This window comes from Callospermophilus lateralis, chromosome 4 (genome assembly GCF_048772815.1).
Source record: "Callospermophilus lateralis isolate mCalLat2 chromosome 4, mCalLat2.hap1, whole genome shotgun sequence".
Taxonomy (NCBI): domain Eukaryota; kingdom Metazoa; phylum Chordata; class Mammalia; order Rodentia; family Sciuridae; genus Callospermophilus; species Callospermophilus lateralis.
This window is the reverse complement of record NC_135308.1, coordinates 129,524,104-129,546,968: the sequence shown is the minus strand read 5'-3', so window position 1 is coordinate 129,546,968 and position 22,865 is coordinate 129,524,104. Positions and strand designations below refer to the sequence as shown.

The 22,865-nt window shown below is 32.6% G+C and overlaps 1 protein-coding gene across 1 annotated transcript in view; it reads left to right on the top strand.

Annotated features, from left to right (window-relative positions):
• Pawr (pro-apoptotic WT1 regulator) overlaps positions 1-22,865 on the top strand; it is a 98,391-nt gene that overhangs the window by 38,714 nt on the left and 36,812 nt on the right. The window lies entirely within an intron of this gene.

The window sequence follows — 22,865 nt, the reverse complement described above, 5'->3', positions numbered from 1 at the left end:
ATAAAGTTCTCCTACTAAATTTTATGGGTTTTGTGTTTCCTGACTTGTCAGTAGTACCACCATTACCTAATTGTTCTAAGTCATCAACATGAACATTCTGAATTGGTGAGTCTTTTCCTTATTTCCTTGCCTCACCTCATATTACATCCATTCATTGAGTGTATGTTATGAATATTTAGCTTTCTAATTGTTGTTCAGATTAATTCACTTCTTTCCCATCCTTATTAATAGTTCAGTCCACCAATATCACTCACTTGGATCACTAAAGTGACCCCTAATATGTCAGTCCTCACCATCTTGCAAATTAAAGCTTGCCTTTAAGGCATAAATTTATTCATATAATTTTCCTGTTACCTTTAGGAAAAGTCCATAATATTTAAGATGATTTATAAGATTCTTTATGTGCTGGCCTTTGCTGCTTCTTTCCTTTCAATCTTGTCTCTTAGATAATCTCTTTCACCTTCTTGAAAGAATACTGTATAACTTTACTGTGAATACTGTATAACTTTACTGTGACATGCTTTTTTTTAACCTTCAGATCTTAAGATGTATTACCCTTTTCCTAGAGGAATTCTGTCCCACATGTGCTTCTCTTAGATGTCACTTTAAAAATCTTCCTCTGTCCTCATATAGGTTAGATACTTCCCATCAGCATTCTCTTAAGTGCTTATTTTTTTCTTTCACGTTAGATTATGTGCTCCACGAAGGTGACTTTGCCTAAAACAGTGTCTGACATGTATGTGAATATTGTAAATTGGAAGCCAAATTCATACTTGACTGTGGAGAAAAGAGGAATTGAGAGCAAAGCTTGTGGTTTTACTTAGTTTTTTCTGAGTTCTTGGATCACAAGAGCAGAGGCCAAGCAGTTTCTTTTCATAATATTGTTAGAATATAGTATCTTAGGCCTCAGTACAGACTGAATCAGAATCTTACTTTCAACAGATACATCAACTTAATGGTTGCCTTTAAGTTTGATAAGCCATGTTCAAGTTAACTGATTATCCTTTTTTCTTTTCCTTTTTTTTTGTTGTCAATGAATTTTTTTTTGTTTTATTTATGAACCCAGGGCCTCACACATGCCAGGCAAGCGCTTTACCATTGAGCCACAACTCCAGCCCTACTGATTATCTTTTTTCTTTTTGGGTACTGGGGATTGAATTTAGGGGCACTTGACCACTGAGCCACATCTCCAGCCCTATTTTGTATTTTATTTAGAGACAGTGTCTCAGTCGCTTAGCAGCCTCACTCTTGCTGAGGCTGGCTTTGAACCTGCGATCCTCCTGCCTCATATGGGAAACAAATGCTCAGTATTTAATTTAATCCTTTGCTATAGGTCCTGGACACTGATATGTTTTATAAAGCCCCTTTAGGGTTTTCAGGAAAGTTAAGATTAAGAACCTAGGCATTAATTCAAGTCCTCTCTCATTTTAGTCTGGAATTTGAGAAAGTGTCAGTTCATATTCAGATGTGCTTTCATATATCCATTCTAAAGATTAAATATTTGGAAGCTGGTGATAAGTAATTTTGCCTAGGGCAAATTGGGGATATCAGATTGGCTGGTATGACCACGTTAGACCAGGAGGCTCTTTTTGAAATGCAGAATTTGTTTAAAGAAATTGGAATTTGTTTGAAGGTCTAAGATTGTGCATTTTAACAAGCTTCCAGGCAACACGTTGGAAAACTAATATATACGCTACATGACTTCAATAAAAACAGATTTTGCACTTCTGCTCCCTTAACTTTTCCATCAGAATATATCAACAAAATGAGACCACTTTAGCAAGTTGAAAGAATTTCTTGATTGTTACTGAACAGAATAAGGACATTTAAGTGCTGGCCATCCCCAGTACTCAATTGGTAACTCCTCCTGTGGGGTGATAAAGAATTAACCATAAATAGGCTTAAAAAATTTTTTTTTAATATATGACAACGGAATGCATTATAATTCATATTACACATATAGAGCACAATTTTTCATGTCTCTGATTGTATACAAAGTATATTCACACCAATTTGTGTCTTTGTACATGTACTTTGGATAATGATGCCCATCACATTCCACCATCACAGAAATAGGCTTTTTGAGCAGCTTTCTATGTTCAGAAGGGATGCCACCTCTCCCATTGTTTTGTTTAGTTGATTCATGGGAACAGGTTACACATTGCTTTTTCACAGGGGACAAAAGAGCTATCTTGATCTGTTGTCTTGAAATTGATGCAGAAGTTTGTTACATGGAAGCATAACCCTTAAAAAAAAACATATTGATCATGTGTTCTGCCTTGTTGTTATTTTTGGTCACATTTTAACCGTTGAATTGACTGGCCCATGCCTTTTCCCCCCTCCTTGATTTTTGGTGGAATAGCATTTATACTTAAGATAAGTTTTAAATGCAGCTATATTTAACTGAATATATTTAAACATTTATGTAAATTGAATGGTGGGTGCCAACATTGTGGGAAGACTTTCATCCATTATTCTAATTACTGTTATTGTGCCAATAAAGATGCTGTTTCCCTGAGTCATAGGACTGGAATATTCTTCACAACAAGCTTGGTTGTTTTTCTGTCCTTTTAAGGACTATCAATTCATTATTTTTAATCTTTTCATCTTGCTCTCTCAGGTTTGAAGCAGCTGTTCTAACATGCCTCACTATGTAAATTAAGTTGCTTGACAGTTTGCTGGTTATCAGGAAGATTTCATATAATTTAGTTAGTACTTCAGTATTATTTGATTTTTCTGTGATTTACCATGCTACAAATAAAGTTACTTTAAATTAGTTTTTAGGCCTAAGCTAAAAGCTGCAGGATTAACTGAGTTCCTGTTGTGTATAATTAAAATAATTTTTCAAACTTACTTTTTTTAACTAAGTATTTGAAGAATAAACTGAATGAAGGGGTGGATTTTTAAAGAATTAAGCTCTGAAAATGTTCAAGTGAAAAATATTTCAGAAAATTAAAATTGCATCAACACACACACACACACACACACACAGACAGACACAGACACACATACATACAGTGCTGCTTTTTAATAGAAAATTCCTGTTCCTGAAAAGTAGATCAATTAAGTTTTTAAATGATTTGAAGTAGGATTTCCTGAAGTTGGAATAGTCTTCATCATAGTCTTCTTTTCCTCTTACTGAAAGAGAAAGGTGATTTCAAATACTGCATTGTGGTAAACAAATAAAGCTCACACATAAGTGTGGAAAATAATCAATAGATAATTTAAATTCAGCTTTCATTTTGTTTTGTTACTGATGTTGAAAAACATAACCACGTAAACACATGGTAGAACAGTTGTTCAGAACAGAAATTCTATCATATCCTAAATCCAATTCATTGCTTATAAGCCAGGTTTTAGTCCTTCACAAACTAATTTAAATCCTCCCAAGAATGCACAGTGTCTCTGCCAAAGGTTTTCACATGGTGATTGATGAAAAGATTTACTTCAGAATATGCATTCTTTGTAAATACATTTCAGGAACAGGTTAATATAGAGGTTGGAAAATGATGTAAGTGGGAGATATGCCATATTTTTGTCTTATTTTATGATTGAACCCGTTCCAAACATCTTTTTAAAAGATACATTTTCTTCACAATCACAAGGAAGAAAAGTTTTCATACAAAAGCTTTACAGTGACTTGTATTGAAAGCCACTCTTTAGGGGCTGGGGATGTGGCTCAAGCGGTAGCGCGCTTGCCTGGCATGCGTGTGGCCCGGGTTTGATCCTCAGCACCACATACAAACAAAGATGTTGTGTGTGCCGAAAACTAAAAAATAAATATTAAAAAATTCTCTCTCATTCTCTCTCTTTCCTCTCTCTATCTTAAAAAATAAAAAATAAAGGCATGTACCACCACACCTTAAAAAAAAAAAAAGAAAGCCACTCTTTATAATCAGCTAAAATCCTCATATCCATAAGATTGTAATTTGTATTACAAGGTATAGTTAGCCAATGAGTATCTCTCTATTACTTAATACATTAAATGTTTAAATTTCAATAATGTTGTTGAAAGGTTTTTAGAGTCTTTGCATTTGTAAACTTAATTGCTTTCACCTTTTCTTTCTTCTTTATTAATGTAAAATATACATAATATAAAACTTGCCATTTTACAGTATACAGTTTAGTGGCATTAAGTACATTTGTCTTGTGCAGCCATCATCACCGTCTTTCTCTAAAACTTCTTCATCTTCTCAAACCAATACTCTCCATTCATTGAACAATAATTTCCTAACTCCCCCTACCCCCAGCAGCCCCATTCTTTCTTTCTCTTTGAATTTGATTACCCTAGGTACTTCATAGAAGTGAAGCCGTACAGTATGTGTCCTTTACTTAATTTTAGCATAGTGTCCTCAAAGGTTTGTCCACATTGTAGCATATGTCAGAATTTTCCTCTTTAATATGTTTATAAGAGTATGTATTCATCAGTAGGTTGGTAGATACTGGGTTGCTTTCTCTTCTTTCCTTTTATAGCACAAATTTAAAATACTGATTGTGTCAGTATCTTCTGGTGCTTTACAGATGGTTAGGAAATCCACCATGGAAGGACCAAAGAATTTAACCGTGGAATTATTCCTTTATTTTTTGATTTTATCATTGTTAATTGAGGTTTTGTTTTTTGGACTAGCCTGAATATAAGAATAGTCTGATCATCTGACCTAATTTAAACAAAACTGCTTGATGAGGCAGCTGTATTTGGAGGGACTGAGCTGAGATATGGAAGACTGTGATCTGGGACCCAGGATTTAGACTTACAAAGGAAAACATCAAATGTAAATTCCTTGTCATAATTTCTTTAACCAGTTTTTCTCTCGTTGGTAATTTGCTTTTCTTTGAGATTGTGCACATTTAGACTTATTTTTTGGGTGATGTTTCTGTTTCTGAATCAACTCTTTATGTTTACAGTATATTTTGTATGCAGTCACTTAGAGTAAGCACTTGAAGTGTCAAGAAAGACAAATTTTTAAATTTTAGAAATGTAACATTTTAAGTTTTTGTTTCTTGAGATTATCCTTTATGCATGTTCCAAGTACCTGGTTATTTCTAATCAAGCACTGAAGTATTCATTCTAGCCTGAAGTAGGTTTGCTAATTGTAGATTTATTACAGTAGAATGTATTTATGTAAAATTATTTCTTTCTGTCATACTGGCTTTATTCACACTGCTGTGCTATAATACAATGAAAGGTTGCTTTCATATTGACTTTTTGCATTTGCCTTCACATCAAAACTTCCCTTAAAGCGTGTATATTGTAACTTGCAAATTGAATGTTTGCATAATCAAAATGAAAACATGCAGTCTAAAAGTTAGCCTTCTCTATTATTCAAACTAGAGAACTTATCTCTGACCTGTTAACTAATTCAACTAAATATGACCTTTGGTATGGACTCAGTTGGAAACACAGTAAGAAGGAATGGATCTTGATAGTGTTTAAAGTATTAGTTCAACCCTTGAGTTTTGGGTGAAAGAATAATGGAGATAATGTGACCTTCCATTGCTGTATGTAAAAGGAGATTTTTAAAGTTAAATTGTGATTGGCTTCTAGTCAAAAGAAGAATGTTCAGCTAGAGCCAGTGGTATTTACCAACTGCGCCTGTGAAAACATTCCTTTTTACCCTCAGATGCTCACTCAGCCTTCTTTTTCTAAGTGACATTATTATAGCTTTTAGTTGTCAGAGAAATTAAAAGCACATTTTAAAAGCACGAATAGCAGAGTCTTCCTTCAGTTTCACAAAATTATTACTTTTTATGATAATATAAGTGTGGAAAGATTTCTGAAAACTTAGGGAATTAGTTTAATTGCTAAATGTTTTCTTTGATTTTTTTTTTTAAGGGTGTAAATTATAAAACTGTAAAGCACGTACCCTTGGGTGTGGATATGGATGTTGTCTTTTTTTGTTGGGTTGCATAAAATTTCTGAATTTGCTTAATTGAAAAGTGGAACTATGGCCATTTGAGGTGTTTGGGGCATTCAGTTTGAAATGATTCTTTATCAACTGAACCAATAATGTAATCAAGTTCCCAGGATAAGAATGATGTGATGAATTCAGGATTTTTTCACCCCCTGGGTACAATACCTGTTTGGAATGTCAAATGCAGCAAATCTAATTTATTGACGATTATTTATCTACCTACCTGTCTTTTAGTTATTTTATTTATCTTATGAACTTTATAGGAATTTTCAGGTTAGGATGTGAAAAAATCATATAGGAAATTTAATTGTGATGGTTATCAAAGATTTTTTTTATTTTTTAATTTTTTTATTAGTTGCTCAAAACATTACAATGATCTTGACATATCATACATTTGATTCAAATGGAGTATAAATTCTTATTTTTCCACGTGTACAGATTGCAGGATAACATTGGTTATATAGCCACATTTATATATACAGCCATACTAGTGTCTGTTGTATTCTGCTGCCCTTCCTATCAAAGATTTTTTTCTCCTCTTTTATCATTTTGGGATTCACTCTGTTGTTTTCATATATGTAAATGAGAATACTATGTCAAGTTTCATTCCACTGTCTTGGGCCTGGTTAGTTCTTAGATAAGAAACCACTTGTTCTTGATTGAGATGCTAGACTTTGTCTACTGAGAGTGCTACCTCTGAATTGCTATAACTGGATCACAATGAATAGACTCATTGGACTTTCACATTATATAAAGAAACACTATAATTGGAAGCTAATAGCCTGAAAGCATTTTGGAAAAGTTTTGTGCATTATTAATAATGTTATCATTTATAAAATATTTGTTGTTACTAAGACCTGTGTTAATTTGTTGAAGAGTTTTGGGCTGTTTTATAAAAATACTAGATGTATTTTTATGTACCAAAAGAGGAAGGTGATACAGTGCAAACAGAGTATTTTTCTCTGGAGAGAGCTGTAGACAAACTGGACTTTTTTAGGCCAGGATTGGACTTCACAGTTAAGACAACATGGGAGCAGGTAGAAAATGTTCTTTAAAAAGGTGAAACTCAGACATTTGTATATAGATTATAATAGTCTTCATACAAGTCTGATGGCCTTTTGATCATAATATATGCTAAAGAAGCTAATTATTGGCTCATTGAGTTTAATTATAGCTTCAGTGACATTTCAGTTTATACCATATCCAAAAGTTCCCCAGACTTTCTCAGTTCATTATACTCTTTAAAATTTTTTTTCAGTTGTAAATGGACATAATAGCTTAATTTTGTTTATTATTTATTTTTATGTGGTACTGAGGATTGAACCCAGAGCCTCACATGTGAGGCAAGCACTCTACTGCCGAGCCACAACCCCAGTCCTCATTATACTCTTAGTTGACCGTAATTTTCCCTTTTGCCCTTAGTTCTGAACACCAAATACAATCATGCATTGCTTTTTTAAAAATATTTTTTTAGTTGTAAATGGACACAGTGCCTTTATTTATTTTTATGTGGTGCTGAGAATCAAACCCAGTGCCTTCCACTGCGAGGTGAGCACTCTACCACTGAGCTACAACCCCAGCCCCATGCACTGCTTAAACAATGGGATACATTCTTAAAAATTTATCATTATGTGATTTTATCATTTTGTGAATGTGATAGAATGTACTTTGACAAACCTACATGGTATAGGTCAATCACTTGACATGGCCTCTTGATAAAATCAGATGACTCAGGAAACTTGAGATGTATGAGGTTGCTGCTGGTGTAACAATGCATACCTCTGATTTATAGTAAACTATAAGTAGAAGGAATATATTCTGTGATTAAAACTGTGTATAAACATAAACCAGTAACAGTTGTTTATCATTATGAAGTATTGTGTTGCTGTGCATAATTGCACATACTATATACCACTATACTACTGGTAGTGTAATAGATTTGCTTACACCAACATCATAACAAGCACCTGAATAATGCATTGCTCTATGATGTTATGATAGCTGTGACATTACTGTGAGAGCTATGATGTCACATGGTGATAGAATTTTTTAGTTCTATTATAATCTTAACGACTATAGTTAATGCAGTTGATCCTTGACTGAAATGTTGTTTATAAAACATGGCTATAGTTTCATTTACTTAGTTAGGTTCAAACAAGTATATATGTTCTAATAACTTAGTAGTCATTACATAAATAATAAATATTAATTCTTTGAATTTGTTTGAAGCAATTTTTTTATTCTTGTGTAGCCACAATTTCTTTCTAATGGGATATGTGTGTTTCTTGGGCAGTGTACAATTTTCTTAGAATCAGATTGGATACTCTACCCTCATTTCCTACACCACATTGATTTTTTTTTAATTATAGAAACTCAGTTTTGGAAAGATATGATGGCATGGAAAGGAATATAATATAATAGAATCTAATTTTGAAACGGTGTACCTCTGTACACCAAGTGTACACCAAGTGGTGTAAGCAGTGTTACACAAATAGATAAAGTTACTGTTTTCCCTCAGAAATTTAAACTGTCTTTTGAGGAGACTGAGTTTATTGCACCTTTGTGTGCTGTTTGGAAACTGTCACCCTTATTTAAGAATTGTTAGGGCTATTATTTGGATTCTATTTGAAATCTAAGGGAATTTTAAATCCTATTTTCAGTTAAGACCTCAGGTGGTCTTTTCTTTACCTTGGATTTTTAGTCTTTAAATTGGAAATCATATTGCAAACAAAATTAACACACAAAGTTTCCTATTTTGCTTGCAGTTTTTTAAAGATAATCATTAACATAAGAAACAGGTTTTTAAACATCTTTCTGGAAAAAGGCACAATGTAAATAACAGTTATTTGATAAAGGGAATAGGAAAATAACTGAGGTATGAAGAAATGGAATTTTTTGTTACCTAGTGTCCTATTTTAAATCTTGTACTTAAGTGATTCAGTGATTTGGTCAACAATAAATGTATTCTGAACACTGAAGGAAGAAGGTATGTAAATGAATGCTTCATGATTATAATTGTTAAGCATATAATTTGATCTCAACTATGTAATAGGAAAGGCATATTATTATCATTCTTTAAAAGACTTTCAAAAGAATACTGCTCAAGAGCATTTTTCAGTAAACATCAAAATTAACTTATTTTCTGTAGACATTTTGTTTCTCCCTTTCTCATTGTAAAAGTCCATTTCTATCCTGATGAGATCAAGAACTTTGAATTTTTTAAAAACAAACTAAAACTCTGTGTTACTGGATTTGGGCAATTTAAACAAATATTAAATATCAGTTACAAAGAAGAAAAACCACATAATAAGCACATTTATACTGAAGGAATGTTTTACCTTCTGAATAACTGTTGAGTGTTAATTTTTGATTTGATACGTCTGAACCAATAAAGCAGTGTTGTTGACTTACTATTTGCTCCATGATAAATTGTCTGAATTTATAAAGAAGCATAGACTCAATATGTCAAACTGTATATTCCTGAGGCTAATATTCAATCTACTGACATTTTATAAAATATTTTTTTCATATGGTTGACATCAACAAAACATTTGTATATTGCTTTACTTTCACTATGTAAAATTCTGGTATTCCTTGATAGATGAAAAATAGCCAGTCACTATTTATGAATATCTCTTTAGTTTATCCTGTTTTCACTATGCCTTTGTAGACTTGAACCACAGGTATAAAAAAAAACCCTCTGAGCTGGCTCCTCAGTGAAGGATTTATGAATATGTAGGTTTTAGAGCCGATATTGCATGTAAATTCTGTGTGTTGTGAAGGCTTTTTGTATAGTAGATTAATTAAAATAAATTTTTTTTTTTTTTTTTTTCTGAAACAAAGTGCTGGCTTTACAACACTTAGGGCTGGAGTTGTAACTCATGGTAGAGCAAGTACTTAGCATGGGTGAGGCCCTGGGTTCAATCCTCAGCATCAGCCCACTCCCTGGCAATTATAGGCCTCATAAGCTTTGAAAGGTCTTTTTAAGTTATGTCTGATTTGCCTTTTAAATAACATTTACATGTTCATTCAGGGGGAGTTGGATTATTTTATTGAGAAGATTTTCTATTTTTATGAGATATGACCATGAAGTCAAGGTGCAACCAAAGTTGATGTTATACCTTAAACTTCTCTCTAGATATTCATACCTTTAAGTATTTTGATTCAGAAATAATCTGTAATGCGCCAAACTAAAGCAGGTAAGAGTTAAGAGTGTTTTACCCTAAATTGATAAGTATCTAACTTATTTTCTTCTCCTTTCCCTCTTGTTTTCCTTAATTGCCTTCCCCTTACTTCTTCTTGTATTTATTGAGCAAGTACTAAGCCGATCATTTTGCAAACTACTAGCAAGTCAGATAAACAGTGGTTCTTATTGTAAGTATTGTAGAAACTGTTATGTGGAAAATTGCCTGAAATCAAGATTTACCTTTTTAATGCAAAATGTGAATTGATTCTAGTGTACAAATATAGCAAGAACCAAAAGTAAGTATACTTTCTTTAGCCTTAAACAATTTTTTAAAATTCATGCAATTATTTATTTTAGTATCAATTGACTACCTGGTCTTTTTTTTTTCCCTTCTGAATTGTTGATCCTACAGGTATTACTGTTGCCTCAACAGTGACTTGTTATAAATACGAAATTTTATGTTCTAGGACTGGGTTCAAATAAAATCCAGTTGTTATTGACTGTTTTGACTAGATTTGGAAATAATGTCATTAAAGAGGTAACTAAGGTTAGATGAGTTATAAGAGTGGAACCCTAATCCAGTATGACTGGTGTCCATATAGAAAGAGACAGAGTTGGGGGAAAAACACACACACACACACACACACACACACAGGTGCGCCAGATGCATGCATGCATGCAAAGAAAAGTTCATGTGAGACTGCTACAAGAAAGTAACCATCTGTAAGCCAAGGAGAGAATCCTCAGGAGGAATCACAACTAATGGCCATTGGAACTATGAGAAATACATTTCTGTCGTTTTAACTCTCATAATCTGTGATTATTTCTTTATGGTAGCAGTGACAGATTGTTGCATATATCCCAATGTAGGGATGTGTTTGATAAACAAATTTTGCTTATTGTCTTAAATTCTCTTAGCCACAATTTAAACCCCAATCCTAAGCTGTTTTTAAATTCTTGATTTCTTCCAATATAGATTCCTGGAATGATACAGCAGATATCAAAAAAAAAGCTTTTCTTTCTTGTTCATGGTCACATTTATTAAATAGTTGTGTATTGAGGGGGTCCTTGATAATTGACTGTATTTTATTGACTTAGTTATACTTTTGTTCATTCTTAATATAATGGATTCTATAAAATTTATCTGCTGTATTTAGGATCTTGTTTTATATCATGATAGATAGAGAACAAACTATTTAACTATCATTAAATAGTACACATGACCTAGTGGTTAGAGTGTTGGCTTTTCAGCAAGATTATCTTGTTCAAATCATGGTTTCATCATTTATTAACTTTGTAACTTTACGAAGGTTGCTCAGCTACTTCCAAATCTGTAAAGTGCGGATAATGATCATATCTGTCTTTTAGGGTTGTCATGAAGGTTAAAGTTTTGCTCTCAAAATCTCTTACAGCAGTGCTGAGCATAGAACTGCAAAATGATTGTTAGCTGCAGCTGTTATTGTTGTATTTAATTTAATGTGTATAGTGTTTTATCTAAAAAATTTTTTTAAAATAATTATAGAATTGCTTTTGTGTATATTCAACAAAACCTGATAAGGTTACAAAGAGGTCTATTAAAATTTAAAAATTTAAAAGTAAGATGAACTCAGTGTTTTAATGATGGATGTGTTGTATGATAATTAGATAAAATTAGGATTAGTTTCTTCACTTCCTTTAGTATCTAGTCATTGCCAAAATAATAGAATATATGATTTAGTTATCCCTCTCAGACTTTCAGATGTACATATACACATACATACTCTCATCCAAGATCTCTACTTGTTCAACTTCCAGGACTGATTTCTTTGGTTTTGCATCTCTTGCTCCCACCCAGTCTTCTGCTATGTCTTCTATATATAAGAGATGTGTGTGTCTAGAGTATCACAGAGATGTGTGTGTCTAATAAGAGTATCACAGAGCTTGAGGAGACAGAATCTCTGTTGGTCTTAAACGCTGAATTGTCTACTTGAGTCATGGGCCAGAGAAAGAGAGAAGATACAGCAAATAGGGCAGAACCCTTGAGTCTTGGGTCAGAGAGATAAGAGAGAAGTGGAGGATTTAAGACTAGGAGTGTGCTGTATGTAGAAAGAACAAGCAGTCCTTCCCTTTACGAGTCGAACAAGCTGGGGTACTGTAAAGTTGTTCATTTGTCTAATAGTTCATAAGTACCTGTAGTGTGCCAGCGTCAGTGCTAAGTGCTAGTTTACATTCAAGGCCAGTTTTAGTTAAAAAAAGAAAAACTTCAAATTTCTTTAAGAGGAACAGTGACTTAGGAGGTTGAGGCAGGAGGATCACAAGCTCAAAGCCAGCCTCAGCAGTATAGCGAGGTTTGAAGCAACTTAGCAAGACCCTGTCTCAAAATAAAAAATGAAAAGGACTGGGGATGTGGCTCAGTGGTTAAGTGCTCGGTTCAATCCCTAGTATCCCCTCTCCCTCCCAGAAAAGTATATATTAGTATGAATGATGTATATGAAAAGTTTAAATTTTTTCACATGAATATATGGGTGAAGAGTGAGGATATGCAGGGTACAAGGAGATTTAAACAAGAATGTAAAGCTTTTTGATAGGGACATATTCCCCTGTGATGAATGAATATTCCTAAGGGTGGGGGTGGAAAGAAAAGCCAAAGATGAGCCATACAGATCTTTAACTAGAAAGGTAGAATCTGCTTTGTGCTCTGCATCTAGGAATCTAATGATGACTGAATTCATTCTTCTCTGGGATCCCTTTTCCTATAACCTTATGTTATTTAGTAATTTCATTTTAGCAGTATTCACCACTGGTGCTGTTTTCTTGAAAATTCTGGCTAAAGGAGACAGAAGCCATTTGATTATGTTTCTCAAAGCATAAAAGTGAAGAGATAGATTTAGAGCCCCTGGGTATGGACCAGGAGTGACAAATGAGTGATGGTGGGTGGGGCCCTTACTCCTGTAGGAGCCATAACTCACATAACTCACTGCCAATTTTGCAGCTCTGGATTATTCTCTGTATATGACTAGAACAATTGCTTACAATGTATTCCAATCTCAGTACACAGCATATTAAATATGAGGTGAATTATATTAAAAGTAGTCAGAATTTAAAGATATATGTGTTTCTTAGATCTTGAAGTAGGGAAAACCTTTTCTTAGCAAAATGACAGAAAAATCTCAAGGAAATACCAATAAAAATTGTCAGAGAAAGGGCATCAGCAAAGAAAATGAAGATACATAAAGTCAGTAAAAATCTGCCAAAAGAGCATCCTGATGACTAGAATTCAAATGAAACCATTATTTTTAAAAAAGGAAATAAGGGTAGGACAACCTTTTTCAACTGTTCTGGAGGAAAATTGGCAGCCTATTTAAAAAGTCATAAAAATTAGAGATGTACACAAAAATTTGTGTGAAAGCCTATTTAGATTTTGTGTCCCACAACAAAGATAAAATTAAACAAATTATGCTGAATTTACAATTTGTACTGTGCCGCTACTAAAGTTTTTGTTGTAAATGATGAGGTGATATATAAGTACATCTCAAAATGCGATGTCCACAATTTTCTGAGTTAAGAAATGCTTCTAGGAGAAAGATTTGTACCACAACAAAATAGCTAAAGATTAAGAATGATTTTTTAGTTTTTCTTATATTCAGTTTTAAAAGTGATTTTATGAGGTACGTAATTAATTTTGTAACTAGGAAAAAATGTCATTTTTCTTTAAAACTACTTTATTACAGTTTATTTAAATTTGTTGGAACAGATGACAGATCTGCCTTTGTAATCATGAATATTGCTGTTTAGAGAACTGGATACTATTGAGTCCTGAGATGTGATGAGATACAATAATAGTATGAATGGGTACCAGCCATTGCTGAATTATATCTAATAGCATTACATGGCATTTCAACCATGGGTGCTTTAAAAATTGGAGAAGAATGGAATTTTGTCTGTTTTTATTTCTTGTTTTTGGAGGGTTACAATTTCAGATTGTTTGGAAATGAGATTTCTTTTTTTCTAGAATACTCTTATTTTAAATCCATACAATCAAATGTTCCAAGACATGTTAGCAAGTTGTTATAAAGAATAGCTAATTTGATGTGATCAAATTGGTTGCAAATTTACAAAGTAAATCTGGGTGTTTGGTCATTACCCTTGAAAATTCAGATATTTTAATTTGTTCTGCTTAATAGCCAAATTTTCTAATTCAAGAGTGTGTGTAGCCATTTGCAGTAGCTTTTTTTCAGCTACCTAATTAGGATTGATCATTTGTTTATATTTCCCAGTTCTTTTCACAAAGAAATTATTTATTTGAACTTATTTTAGTTTTCTTTTCGTTGAGAAGATTTTTTTTTTCATCATTTCAAAATAAATTTTGTCTTAGAAAACAGGGATGGAAGGTAAGGAAAAACTAGGTCAAAGTTGAGTGATGTCAGAGTGCTATATGCAAAATAAATGACTCGGAGGATGAAAAGGGTATTACCAGAGGAGGAGGCAGATAAATCAACAGCAATACTGATAGGATTGACAGGGTATTGCTGAAGAAAGATGTGGAATTCATTCTAACTCCCCTACTTTCATGGCTATGGTAACTTTAATTTTGGAAAGCAAAGCTATTTAATCCACTTTCATGGTTTGTATAATCCCAAATATAGACTCCCCCACTCCATGGAACTGTAACTTTTTTTTGTTTTTAATTTCTAAAAAAGCTTTGCAAAGATTGTTTACTTAATTGTCTCTTCCATGCCATTGACAATCATTCTGCTTTTAGAACACAGTTATATGACTTGTTATACATAAATACAATGAATTTACTTCATTATTTGGAATTTTCATTTCACCTTAGTTTTATTGTAGTTCTGTTCCTCATTCTGATTCACTAAAAAAACAAAACAAAACAAAAAAAACGCTATTTTCTGTAGTTCCAGAGCTTTGTAGGAAAGCATATTTGATGTTTATTGAAAACCTAAAACACCTAAGGGATCTTATGTGGATTCTTTATGTTAAGGTCAGATTTGTATATGTTACTTAGATTGAGGCATTTATTTAGAAAAGAATGAGATTAATTTTTTAAAGATTATTTTTAACATTTTGAAAATTAAAGAAGCATTATGGAAGATCAATATCATTTAAATAATTTTTATGAACTGTTGTTTTTATTGTCTATTTGGAGGTGAATGAATCATTGAATTCATTTTTAAGACTCATCACTTATGAAGGAAACAAGTGTGAAAAGAAAAAGGAATGTGAAGCCATATCCAGCTGAATTCTTTGAAGAACTAGATAGTATGCCAAAGAATTTTTTTAAATAAATGTTTTTTAGTTGTAGTTGGACACAATACCTTTATTTTAGTTATTTTTATGTGGTGCTGAGGATTGAACTCAGGGCCTCACATGTGCCAGGCGAGCACTGCACCTCTGAGCCACAACCCCAACCCCAGTATGCCAAAGAATTTAAGCTGTCAAAATAATCAGTTAAAGGTCCTCTGGAATATACTATTTAATATACATTAGAAGTATCTTAAAATGTGTTACGACAAATTGTATTTAAAATAGTTAAGTGTTCAGGGCTGGGGTTGTGACTCAGCAGTAGAGTGTTCACCTCGCAAGTGCGAGGCCCTGGGTTTGATCCTCAGCACCACATAAAAATAAATAAAAAAATAAAATGTATATAAAAATACTGTTTAAAAAATAAAATAAAATAGGTAAGTGGTATGTTGATTGCTTTTTCTGAACCCCTGAATTTGTGCAATTGTTCTATAAAATTTCTAAGACAAAATTACCATGAAAGAGTTCATTTTAAGTTGTTTCAGTCTGTGAACTTGTCAGATTTCTTGATACATTAAAAACCTTGGAGGTGTAATAATAGAAATCTTAGTAGTAGGAAACTATTACCCTTAAGACCACCAAGTCAAGTTTATTTCAGTGCTTCTCTCTCTCTCTCTCTCTCTCTCTCTCTCTCTCTCTCTCTCTCAAGAAGTTACTGTGATTGGCTAGTTTCATTGTATTTTAGACTTCAAGTTTCACTTTCTCCCTAGCCTCAGAGCCTTTTTGTAATCTGACACACAGTCCCCTATTTAGCAAACATTTCTTGAAAAAAAGTTTACATATATATATTTTATGTTCTATAATAGGAGCATGAAGTACTGTGGTGATGCTAAAATTGTGATTGTGGAGTCTGTTGCATTAAGCAAGATCTTAGAATTATAAAAACATAGTATGATGACTTTCAAACTTTTTTTTTTTAGATAAAAATGTGTTTCATTGGGATTAGGGTTGTGGCTCAGCAATAGAATGCTCGCCTAGCATGTGTGAGGCCCTGGGTTTGATCCTCAGCACTACATAAAAATAGATAACTAAAATAAAGGTATGGTGTCCAACTACAACTAAAAAATAAATACTAAAAAAATTTTTTTTAAAATGTGCTTTGTTACTGATGCAAATACCATGAATAGTTTTGCTGTTAGTGATGTTTTCTAAATGTCAAGCAACTTTTTAAGTAAAATTACAAACAAATGAAAATTTAATATTCCCTGGGTTTACAAGATAGCTTTCTTCCTGGAAAAATCTTGTATATTTTAAAATACTGCATTTTCCTCCTCTCCTTTGTTTTTATAGATAAGTGGTTGACCTCAGATAATTATGAACTACTTTCTGTTTGCATGTCTATTTGCTATTACATTCTACAATAAAATGGGATATGAGTTAGTTTTTCTTTTTCTTTTCTTCTTCTTTCTGTGTTGGGGTTTGAACCCAGGGTCTAATGCATGCTAGGCAAGCACTCTTATCACTGAGTTACACCTCTAGCCATTAGTTATTTCTTAACTATCTTTTTTTTTCTCTTCAATTTTCAAGATATGTAGCATTCCAGGCTTCTGTAGTAATTACTAGCAACTCCTAGTAATTCCATATTCTACAAAATAACCTAGCATATACCCAAGGTAACCTACACAAAACGGTTTGAAAAGCAGTCACTGATATTTTCCATTCAGTTGCTTCTTTTTTTAATAATAATTCTCTGTTGCATTGTACTACATCAGTTTGATAACTGACACTTTGCTTACTCTTGGCTGTTGGAAAATTGAGTTCAGAGTTTGGAGTTAAACTGTTTGGGTTGTAGTTCTAGCTTCACCACTCATTAGCTTCGTGTTCTTAAGCTCGTTACTTAATTTTAATCCTCAGACTCAAGACTTTTTTATTTTTTGGATTTAGGGATTGAACTCAGTTACTTTGCTACTGAGCTACATCCCCAATCCGTTTTATTTTTCATTTCAAGGCAGGGTCTTACTAAGTTGGTTAGGGCCTCCCTAAATTTTTTTTTTTTTTTTTTTTAATATTTATTCTTTAGTATTTGGCAGACACAACATCTTTGTATGTGGTGCTGAGGATCGAACCCGGGCCGCACGCATGCCAGGTGAGCGCGCTACCGCTTGAGCCACATCCCCAGCCCGGCCTCCCTAAATTTTAAATATCAGACCTGGTCTGATTTCAAAATCTAAATTCTCTGATTTCAAAATCTAAATTCTCTGATTTCAAAAATCTAAATTCTTATTAACACATACTTTTCAGATGATTCTAAAGGAAGCAAAATTAAAAAAATAATAAAGTTAAGGGGTTGGGGTTGTGGCTCAGTGGAAGAGTGCTCTCCTAGCACACGTGAGGCACTGGGTTCAATCCTCAGCACCACATAAAAATGAGATAAAGATATTGTACCCACCTATAACTAAAATAAATATTTTAAAAAGTAAAGTTAAAAATGTTAATGGGAATTTCAAACATGCACAGAAATGAGAAAAGTATAATGAAGTAACCCATATACCTATCCTTAATCTTCAACAGTGGTCAACTCATGATCAGTTTTATGTGTACTAAAACACACTACACACTCTACCTCAGCACACTCATTCTTAAATTCTTCAGTATGTGTCTCTAAAAGACAAGAACGTTTTTAAAAACAAATGACAATATTATCACACCTGAAAAAGTTAAAAAATTGTTACTTAATCTTTTCCATATTTATCTATTCATTGTTCAAACTCTAAAACCATAATTTTAAAAATAGTTTCCTTGAGCAGTTTCCACATAGTGAGGTCAGAATATTGTTATTGGTTCATATGTCCTTTGTGTTTGTTTTTAATGTATAGGTCTCTTGTCCTTTTCTTGTTCCCTTTACATCCTCCTCTTGCCATTTATTAACGGGAGAAACTGGACCATGTATTTTTTTTTTTTTTTCATAGCAGAGGTTTATTTTTGTATGACAGAGAGCTAAGAATGTTTTTTTTTTTTGTTTGTTTGTTTGTTTTTAAAGGGTTATTTTTGGGGCTGGGGAAGCAGATCTTATGTAGCCCAAAAGTCTTAAAGTAATTGTTCTTTGGTTTTTTATCGTTTTCTGGTCAATGTTTAGAACATCCTAAAAATCTAGATTTTCATGATTGCATCTACATGGTGTTGTCTAATATGTTCTTGTGTTCTATTTCCTATAATTATTAGGTGGATCTAAGAGACTTGACCAGATTTGTGTGTATGTGTGTGTGCGTGTAATTTCCTACCTTATTTGTTCATCACATGCCTTTCTTAAAATATCATTCATTGGAGCCATTTACATGCAAATATTCTGCTTTAGGAGTGCATTTTGATGAATTTAGACATATGTTCAGAGATTGGTAAGGCACCATGAAAATCATGAAACATTTTCATTACTTCTTCTGTCCTTTTTCAGTCATCCCCCATCAAACCCCATACTTCACTCATAGCAACTGTTGATGTGTTTTCTATCATTAGAATTTTGCTTTTTCTATAATTTCAAACAAATGCTTGAGACTAAATTCATTTTGTTGCTGAGTAGTATTCTACTACTTGGATGTGCTACTATTTGTTTGTCCATTCACTATTTGATGGACTTTTGTGTTGTTTCCACTTTTTAGCCATTGTGCTAAAAGCTGGATTTTTGTGTAAGTTTGGGGTGACCGACCGACCTTCCTTTCTTCCTCCCTCCCTCCCTCCCTCCTTCCTTTCTTCCTCCCTCCCTCCCTCCCTCCTTCCTTTCTTCCTTCCTTCCTCCCTCCCTCCCCCCTCCCTTCCTTCCTCCCTCCCTCCCTCCCTCCCTCCCTCCCCTCTCTCCCTCCCTCCCTCCCCTCTCTCCCTCCCTCCCTCCTTCCCTCCTTCCCTCCTTCCTTCTTTCCTTCCCTCCTTCCTTCCTTTTTGATTAAGTAATCAGAGTCTTAATTCTTAGGTCATGTGGTAGCATATTTAAGTATATAAGAAACTGCCAAACTATTTTCCTACATGGCTGTACCATTTTCAGTTCCCACCAGTTATGTGTGAGATTTTTAGTTTTTTCCAAATTTTTACCAGTATTTGATATTGTCAGACTTTACTTTTAGTCATTTTGGTAGGTGGATAATGATAACTCATTATATTTAAAATTCACATTTCCCTAATATTAGGTTGAGCCTCTTTTTATGTATTCATTTGTCATTCTTAGATTTTCTTTGTTGAAGTATCAATTCAAATTTTTGGTCCTATTAAATTGGGTTAATTTCTTTTTATTATGTTACCAATATCATATATTTTTCTACTTATTTAGGTCTTTTTAATATTTCTCAGCAATATTTTGTAGTTTTTAATGTCAGTTTGTGGCATTTCTTGTTAAATTTGGCCATAAATATTTTAAATAATATTTCTTTAAAGTTTTAATTTTTGTGTTGCCAGTGTATAAAAATGTAATTGATTTTTGTATTTATTTTATATTTTGTCATCTTGCTCTACTTATATTCTATGAGGAAGATATTGCCATCTATAAATAATGAAATATGTGCACCTTTTATTTCTTATGCTTACCTTTTCCTACTGACTTGAACTGACAATAATAATGCTGTATAGAAGTAGTGAAAAAAGAAGTGGTGTACGGAGCCAACCTGATTACCTTTAGGGAAAAGATCTGTTTATTTTACTTTCCAGTGGGATGTTATATATGGATTTTCCTGATCAAGTTAAGACAGCTAATCAAGATGATGTATGTTTCTGTCATGCTTCTTATTAATGTATGATAATTTTATATGTATGCTTTTTCCCCTTTATTTTGTAAAGATGGCAAATTATGCTGATACTTGAACCATGCTTTCTTGGGATAGATCCTGTTTTGGTCACGATTATACTTTCCTAATATTTTTCATTTGCTTTGCCCAAATTTTGTAAAGATTTTTTTTTAAAACAGATATATGGGTCTGTTCTTGTATATTAAGGTTTTGTTTGTTTTTGAGGAGGTAATTGGATTAATGCCATCTTATAAGTTGAGAAGTATTTTCTCCTTCTGGAAGAATTTTTATACAAATGGTATTTCTTTAAATGTTTGATAGAATTTACCAACCATATAGTTTAAAGTTTTCATTGTAGGAAGGCTTTTAAACAAATTTAATTTCTTTATTACATAGAGGATCATTCAAGATTTTGCTTTTTGGTAGCTTTTCTTTTTTCTTTTTTTGGGTAGCTTTCAAGGAATTAGAGTGTTTCATAATATTCTTTTAATCTTTTGCCATCATAAAATATCATTTCTAGTGATGTTTCCACTTTAACTTGTTATAATAATTTTTCTCTTTCCTTTTTTCTTCCTGATCAGTTTGGCTAGAGTTTTACTAATTTTATTATTTCCAGAAAACTGCTTTTGGTTTTACTTTTTATTTTATCTATTGTTTTCAGTTTCCTTCATTGTTTTTTCACTCTTATTTTTTTCCTTCCATTTATAGAATTTTGGTTTAATTTGCCCTTTTATAGCTTTTTACGATAAAATCATTGATTTGAGACTTTTCTTTTTTCTAACAAACATTTAGTGATATTGAATGTGTCTATTTTTAAAAAATTTTTCATACAACTTTATTTTATTTATTTTTTACTTTTTATGTGGTGAGGATTGAACCCAATACCTCACCATGCTGGGCAAGTGCTTTACCACTGAGCTACAGCCCCAGCCCTTGAATGTGTCTGTTTTTTACCAGACATATTGGTCTGTTCTTATTTATTCAGTTTATTATTGTTTTGTTATTATTGTTTATTATTACTTTGTGTCTGTTTTTTTAACCAGATATATTGGTCTGTTCTTATTTATTCAGTTTTTATTTTTATTCACTGCTAAATGTTTAAGCACTGCTTTAGCTGAATCTAATTTTTTTTTAATATTTATTTTTTAGTTATCGGCAGACACAACATCTTTGTTTGTATGTGGTACTGAGGATCGAACCCGGGCCGCATGCATACCAGGCGGGCGTGCTGCCCCAGCCCATGAATCTAATTTTTTTAATAACTCATTTGAAAATATTTTCTTCTTGTGATTTCTGTGACTCAAGAATTATTTAGAACTTTGTTTAATTTCTAAATATTTAGAGGATTTTTTTAGACAGCTTTCTGTCATTGATTTCTTATTCAGATTCATTAGTGGTCAGAGAACATTCTTTGCATGATTTTACTCATTTTTTCATTTGTACAGATGTTTTTTATGTTTCAGAAAATTTTCTGTCTTGGCAAACATATTGTGTGCTTTTGTCAAAAGTATATGTTCTTATTTTTGTGGTGTGTGTGTGCGTGTGGTGTTAGAGACTGAACTCAGGGCTTTATACATATTAGGCATGTGATCTACCACTGAACCATAAGAGCCCTTATTTTTATAGAGTATTTTATAAATGTCAGTCAAGTTAGTAGACATGGTTTAAAATATTTGTATCTCTAAATATTTAGTATGTCTTGAGTTTATTTAATCTCATATAACATTCACCTTTATTTATTTTAATTAAATTTATTTATTATAGTTAGGTATATATGACATCAGAATGCATTTTGATTCATTGTACACATGCAGCTCAACTTTTTTGTCTGGTTATACATGTAGCGTCGCGCCATATGTGTAGTCATACATGTACCTAGGTTAATGAGGTCCAACATCTACCTTTCAATTGAAATGGCTAGATCATGTGCATTTAATATAATTATTGAGGTTAGATTTAAATCTTTCACCTTGGTATTTGTTTTCTATTTATCCTATCTTCCTCTTTTTTTCTTGTCTTCATGTGGGTCAGGTATTTTTTTAATCATTCCATTTTCTTCAGTATTGGCTAATCACCATACCTGTTTGAAAAGCTTTTTTTGGTGGTCATTCTAGGGTTTACTACATATAACTAACTCTTCTCAGTCTGTTTTTGTGTATTATTATAACTTGTCATATGAAGAGTAAGAACCTTGCCACGTCTATATCTTGTTTCTTTACCGTGCTTTTTTACTTTTCTGGATGTTATAAATCTTACAAAATATTCCTATTTTTGCTTTAAACAATTTATTGTATAACAAGGGGATTGGCAAAAATTAGAAAAATACAATTTCTTGTATTTATTCATGTATTTATCATTTCATATGCTCTTCAGAAGTTCTTTAAAGGTTCTGAATTTCCATGTAGGTATCATTTTATTCTAGTAAGGAACTTCATTTAACTTTTAAAAAATACTCAGGTGTTATTGTAAAAGTCTATTTTGCATTTATTTTTGAAATTTTGCTGTGCATAGAATTCTTGTTTTTTTAAATATGTTTTAATTTGTTCTAATTACTTATACATGACAGTAGAATGCATTTTTGACACATCATATATAAATGGAGTATAACTTCTCATTTGTCTGTTTGTACATTATGTAGAGTTACAGTTATGTAATCATATGCACATAAGGTAATAATGTATAATTTTTCTGCTATCATTCCTACTCCTAAACCCTCTCTCATCCTTTCCTACCTTCTTTCTAATCCAGAATATCTCTATC